We start from the raw sequence: 7,409 nt of genomic DNA, 5'->3' as shown, positions 1-7,409 counted from the left end.
TGATAATCGACCTTGGGCTGTTTTTGATTTGTTGACTCATGGTTCATGGAGATGGCTTTTTCTGAATTAAAATGCTCAAATTCATCATGCTCCTAGTTACTTTGGTATTCATGGTTGCATCTGCCTAATGGGTCTTGTGTTAGGGTTTTGATTCAAATTTTTGTCTGAAAAACTATGCTGTGGTCAGAGGGTTATGGCTGCAATTACTATGATTGATATTAGGATTTGCTTGTTGATGCATAAGCCGGTTGTTTATTGGATGTTTTTGAACTTTGTCAAAACTTGTAGCCTATTTTTAAGCTAACCCTTTGCTCAAACGTTGTAATCTCTTCTGTAGCTGGATTTCAAGCATAATCTTGCTCCATAGGGATGTACATAAAATTTGTGATATAGTGTTAATTTTATGCCTAAAATTGCCATATTCCTTATGATTGGCTTCATGCATGTGGTTGTGATGGAGGATTTATCGGCTGCTTGTACTCTCTTAAAACCTAGGAGTATTCTGTACTCATACACCTTTACCCTTGTGGATAACAGGGTTGTCAAAATCCATGTTTCATTAACTATTGGCACAAAATCTCTATACTAATGTTGACTAGAGGCCCCTTTGGGAAACAATTTTGCCATTAACTGATTGGACTATGCTAGTTTTTTCTGAGTTATACTTTTAGTAGGTGAAACCATGGTCATGGACTAATTATATCTTACCATTTAGTTCTTTTATGGTTACTCTTGCTTGGTCTTTTGCTTTCTCTTTAGGTTTATGTATGGTGCATATTGAAGCCTAGTGAGGTTATGGTTTTGTTCGAGAAGATTGATACTTCTATTTGGTTTTTCAACACTAGTTTTACTAACTTATAGGTGTCAGACATATGACATGGCCACTTGATGGCAATTACGTTTAATGTGAGTTGTTGCTCTGCTCGATAGTAATCTGTGTTTTCTACAAGTACTATGTAAAGAAGCACTGTGCTTTTTTGTGATTAAGATGGCCTATGTACTATTTACTATACATGTACCTTCACATAATTCTCTTATCTATAATTTTTGGAAGGCTTTGGTCCTCTTGCATGCTTCTCTATTATTTGGATAACCCTTTGATCTCCTCACATATGTCTTAACTCTAGTGGCTTTGTCCATGATCATTGGTTCCTATTATTGGTCTAATAAACAACAAATTTTGTGGTTTAGTGTTGGCTGTCTCTAGCCACTGTAACATGATTTGTTTAATTCTTGCATGTGCAAAGATCGAAAGTGTGTAGAGCTCTCCGTGATGTAACGGCGTGGATGCATCCCCACACGGTGAACCAGGAACAAAACTGAAGTGTCGCACTACAAAAGAAAAGAACAAAACAACTCTATGTCAACATGAAAAATACATTTTGCCACCACATGAATGTGACATCAAAGATTACCCACCTCCACTCGCTCTCCATTATTCTCAAAGTAACCATAGGAGCAATGATGACAAACCAAAATACGACGAAATATAAATAATCCAAATCCACGACAAAATCTCTCCACCAATCCAATACAGTTACCTATCATGTGATCAAAATGAACCTCATGAAGTTATTACATACCTTTATGTGACAATAGACAAACAAACAAGTACCTCCAAATGATGCCATAATCAACAACCATCCTGAATCTGCCAATGTAGTTGCGGAAAGCACTATGCCACTATGCACATGATTCTCAGTGAACTGGTCCCAAGTAGGTTTGCCACTAGGAGAATGTAGAGTACCACCAAAAGGAAACTCCAAAAAAAAAAATCCGCTGGCCATGCAATAGATTTTCCTCCTCTTGTATATTGAAAGCTCGTCGATCGCGCCTTGACCATATGCTCATGAATTGGAATCCATATAGGATTTTGACTCTTGCTGAGAAGTCAGTGGTGGCTATGGTGATATAATCGCCCACACAAACAACACATCGACTAGCAAAGGGGAGATCAAACCCATATGACAGCTCTGGCGAAAAGCAAAAAGTAATGGACTTCTTGACACTAAAAGTGTGTGTCCCTCCTGCAATGTCAAAATACCACATTGCTATATTCAAAAAGCAAGAGAGATATGTATTATCGAAAAGCTTCCTTGTATTTCAAACATACCTATGTGATCCCCATGATGGGTTGCATTGTTTTCTAACTCATCGTCAGACTCCTCAATCACATTTGAATGTCTTGCAGGCTCTTTACCTTTTAATGAAGATCGCTCTTACAAAAAACAAACATGTCAGGGTCCTAATCTAGCACATTGACATTTCAAGCAAACTTATATTATGTTAACTTACTTGAAGGACCCTCTTCTCTTCCCGGATTTAGGGACTTGGTGGACCTATCTCTCTTTTTCACCTCATCATAAAGATCTCTCTCACGAGCAAGAACATGGCCCTCAGCCATATCTATCCACCAAGGATAATTTTTCATCTCCCAATTGGATAATTTTTCATCTCCCAATTGGATAATTTGTGCATATTCAAAGAATACATGCACGCATCTCCATTTGAAAGTAGAGCCCATTGTTTGGCCAAGAAAGGAACACTTGAAATATGCCCTTTTGATTGTAGAAATGACAAAAATCTAGAAGACAAAAACACACAAAGAATCTCACCTACACATATGTTTTTCTAATGTCCACATATAATATATTTCAAATAACTTTTTTAATAAAAGCATAACACACCTGTAAACCAATCTCTGGGCAAACATACGCATGCTATCAACCTTTTTGAGGGCCTATTTCTCAGCATCTTTCGTTTTTGCTTCAAGTGATGTCTCAATTGGGTATAGATGAGGCCTGCTCTCAAACATAATCTCCTCAAAGTATGATGCAAGGCTAAATCTAGGTGGTATAACAACACCTCCAAGCACATCAACAAAATCAAAAAGAAGTTTTGTGGCTCTTGCTAGGATCTATTGATATGATCAGAGGACTTCCCATCCAAAGCAATCTATTTGTAGCTCTTAAACAGATACATGAGGTGACTAAAGTACAGGAGTTACCAATGTATTACGATGGTTATGTTGCATTTGCGTTGCCTCCTTGCGGCCAGTGTTCAGGTATACAAGGTATGGAACAAAAACATGATAGTCATCTATGGACTGAATATGTAACTTGTAGCAGTGATACCTTTTCTGGGGTTGTAAGGTTTAGTAGGTGTTCAGGTCATTTGCAATGCATTAACATTGATTGTCCATATTATTTAAGAACAAAACTTTATAATGAAGTCCAATGGCGTGGACGTCTGGCCCGATCATGTCCAAAAGGACTAATTTCTCGCGAGTATGGCACTGTTTCTTGTGTTCATTGTGGGAAGATGCCAGAATGTGTGGCTAATTGTCCTATTGTGCTATATTATTGTTTGCCAAGAGATAAACTGAATGCGAGTAGGTGTGCTATACACCTTGGTTTCCATAAGCATCCTGTTTTAGAAGTGTAGAGTAGAGCAATTGTGCATCGCAAGGAGATTTTGCAAAAACATGCTTCTTGAGATCCTTTCACCACTACTAAGCAATTGGAGAGAGCTACAACATAGGATATTATAATGGATCACTTCATTGGGGATTGTACAAAAATGAAAGAAAAGATAAATGATGAGGAGTTTGCTGAGTTTCTAGATAGGATATTATAATGGATCACTTCATTGGGGATCACTTCATTGGGGATTGTACTTCATTGGGGATCACTTCATTGGGGATTGTACAAAAATGAAAGCAAAGATAAATGATGAGGAGTTTGCTGAGTTTCTAGACAATATAACACCTCTCTCAAACAAGCGTAGGATTGAGAGAAGTCTAGAAAATGCTAAGAGGTCTAACAATACCTCAACAAAAGGTCTTGATGCAGTTTTAGAACTCAAGAGTAAATGTTGTTATCTCTTCATCCATAGTGTCCTTTTTCCAGGACAACTAAACACTCTTCAGCAGAGCCACATGTGTTTAAAATGTCTGTCAAAGGTCTAGGCAGTGGAGTGGATTTGGTTTTAATAGAAGGAAATTTGCAAGATATGTGGGTTCATTTTGATCATGGGGGTTAACAGTCCAGAGATGAATAGATCTAGCATTCGAGAGAAAAGTGTTAAAAGAAAAGGCCAGAGTTTGTAAATGCAGACACAATTTTGGAAGAGGACAGTCGTTGCCCTGAATATGTTACAGAATATGTTACAGCCCCCACAACCACGGGAGTAAGAGGAAAACAAAATGATCAGGAGGTTGCAGGCAAGATGTTAATGTATCAAAGACTATGTGGGCCATAAGAAGAATAGAACCAGGATGAAAAATGACCTGTTTTGGAATAATAGGAGATCAAAGAGAAAGATGTGGTCGGTTCATAAATGACAGTTCTTGTGATATCAAGCGAGGGGTAGCAGCACCATGCTTTTGGGGACGTAGAAAATATCCACCAAGTGGTTCTCAGTCGGGGGTGTAGTTGAGGGGTATATTTGGTTTTGTAACTCCTCTAATACACACAGTTGGAATGTGCATGAAATGGTGGTTTCACCATGTGGACCTGCCGCATTAGGTGTTTGGATAGTTTCATAGGGCACTTGTTTGCAGCCTCATGAAGTGGAAATGTTACAAGCAAATGGATTTGTTTTGCAAAAGAGTTCTGGGATCCCAAGAGTCCCCAATGTTGTTGGCTCCACAAGTAGAGTGCCAAGTGCTTTCAGGGCTAAGTATAGGGATGGGAAGATTGTAAAATGGAGGTCAAAGTTGACAAAAGAATTCCATGACCGCATTCATTTGGGAAGGACAATGTCGGCAAGATTAATCCGTGAGGCGATTATAGTCTACAATGAAACCCATGTCTTTTATGTAAGCACTGATGCATCGACTACAAATGGTGTTAACTACTCTAGTACTTTGTCGGACTTCCCATGTTGCACATGCGAGGACTTTCAAAAAAGGAAGAGTAAGTGACTGACATATATGCCTTGCAAACACATGTACTCTGTGTTTTTTCAGGTTTTAGGCTTGGACTATGATGCACATGAGTTTGTACATCAAGTAGCTTTGACAAAAGTGGTTTTGTTCTAGGCTTTGGGAGGTGCTAGGGTGAATGTCTAGCCATAGAGCTTCTATTGGTGAACTTAAGAAGTGTCGATATTTTCCATCGTTCAGTATTTTCATGCACTATATTCTCTTTTTTGGTTTGATCTTGGACCTTTATCCCAATTTTTTGGAGTAATAGTTTGCTTTTAGAGCTTGTTTTCGAGCTTGTTTTATAGCAGAGGAGTAATAGTATGCTCTTAGACCTTTATCCCATTTTTTGGTCTGTTAAGGCTTATGCAATTCAAATGTATTTGTTGTATGTTTTGAAATGTTTGATATTTTTGTAAGAATCTCAAGAAAATTATTTTCTTTTGGGTCACTAGCTGGTATGTTTTCAAATGTTTGATATTTTTATAAGAATCTCAAGACATTTATTTCCTTATGGGTCCTGTAAAATCTCACTCGGTACATGCATTTCTCGGGAATGCTTCCCTCGGATTTTGGGATTGCTCCCTCTAGATGAGCTTCATCAAAAGGGGGTAGAGATACTACCTCAATCCCTTTTTCCATGCTTGATGTGGCCTACAGTATGTTTTTCAAATTGGGCTTCTGAAAAATCAATCCCCATTGATAATCTGGTGGTGGTCCCTCCAAGACTAATTGAGCCTCCTTGTTGATTAACTCTTGATGCACCATAAGATTGATCTTCTCATAAGGATTTGGGTACTCTTGTAGCTTCTTTAGTAGCTCCACCACCTGAGCTGCTATTCTACTATTGTATGCTTTAAGGGCAGCATCTAATGGATCATTGACTTTATCGACTAAGATAGATCCCCCTGAGCTCTCCTTAAAAGTTGATAATTTTTCTTTTTGATCCGCTTTACCTTCGTGTTAAATTCATTTCTCTAGTGTTTTTGCTTGAAGACTCGGAGTTCCCTTTAGCTCCTTATGAGCTGACTCTATCATTTGAACTATCTGAATTCTTTCTATCTTTTCCATACAATTCCCTCCGCCGATTTGTTTTCTTTGTGGCGCCTGCTTCTCTAGTGGGCTCCTTAGCCTTGGAACTTTTCTTGTGTTCCTCCATCTGAACTTGGGCATTCTGTTGACGTTGGGATCCTTTCACTATTTGTAAAGACACTGCATCTTGATCTTTCTCATTCTCGGATGTGCTTGGAGAAGGGACTACCTCTATGCAATTTAGGGAGACCTTGCTCTAAGTTGTAGTGGGATCTACTGGTTTTAGCAAACAATCCTTTGGTAGATAGTCCACACTACACCCTATGTAATATTTTTCAATTTGTGGCAGTCTTGGTACTTGTCCTTGTTTTTGATTTGGAAAACCTCTTACCCAATGGGATCCTTGCAATCAAAACAAGGTCCTACCATTTGTCCTTGTGCTGGGTACTTCCTAGGTGGGTATCCCCTTTGCTTAATGGCTTTGACCCTAAGAGAAATAGAGAGTTTAGGAACCTCATATCCCTGATATAGGCCTCTTTCACTAGGCTAGTCCCAATAGAATTGTCAACTAATAGTTCATCAGAAGGAGAATCCTCTTCCACAAAGTATGGTTGAGAACTCACCAATTCTAAGCCAGTTTTTGCAGCCTCATAATCAATATAGCTCAATGGCTTAGTCCCAAGTGCAGGAGGTTGTGCTCCTAACACCGGGGCCTTGCTTGTTCTTCAGTTGCCCCATAACTATTGTTGTACATTTGCTACCTAGGAAAAGGTAGTGTGCAAGGAACTTGTCCTTCTCTCCACATTCTAGTAATGTGATGGCACTCATTGGTTTCATGCGTGAAATTCCATCCACAGGCTTGAAACCACTTCTCAGTAGGCTGATTATTGACTAAAGGTGCGAATGTTTTACATTCCTCTATCCTATGATTTCCTTCGCATCCTTCACAGGAGAGATGAGGTCCTGTGGGTATGGTTCTAACATATTGTTACTGAGGTCTATATGCAGGACGGTACATATGGCCCATCTTCTTTAGTACCATCTCAGCCACTTCCTCATGGTTTATTGTTGTGGCACTGGAATTGGAGCTTCCCTCTGGTGTCTTCTTCCGTTGGTAGTTGGGTTTGGCTAGATTCTCTATCCATGTCAAAATTATCGTCATAGTTCATTATGTCTAGGCAGTAGTCATTGAGGCTCATGTGTTTCTTTGCATAAGGTTGCGCATGAAGCATCTTATTGGTCAAGCCTTCCAAAAATTTGAGAAATTAATCTTTTCTGGCTTGCCTTCTTATCTTTGAGCATCTAGTAATGAATTGCTTGAATTGATTGATACAGTCTCGCACTATTTCATGTTCCTTTTGCTTAAATGCGTATATTTGACCAACCAGGTTGTGTTTGATCCCCATTTTAGAGAAAGTAAAAATGAAATCTTCTTCCACCCCCTCCCATGATC

The 7,409-nt window shown here is 39.0% G+C and overlaps 1 pseudogene; it reads right to left on the bottom strand.

The window, feature by feature from the left end:
• Window positions 1–1,203: 1,203 nt before the first annotated feature.
• Window positions 1,204–7,118, bottom strand: LOC147636693 (uncharacterized; annotated as a pseudogene).
• Between the last annotated feature and the right edge of the window lie 291 nt (window positions 7,119–7,409).

Source organism: Cibotium barometz, chromosome 7 (assembly GCF_041138505.1).
Source record: "Cibotium barometz isolate CiBa-2024 chromosome 7, ASM4113850v1, whole genome shotgun sequence".
NCBI lineage: Eukaryota > Viridiplantae > Streptophyta > Polypodiopsida > Cyatheales > Cibotiaceae > Cibotium > Cibotium barometz.
This window is presented reverse-complemented; position numbering and strand designations above follow the sequence as displayed.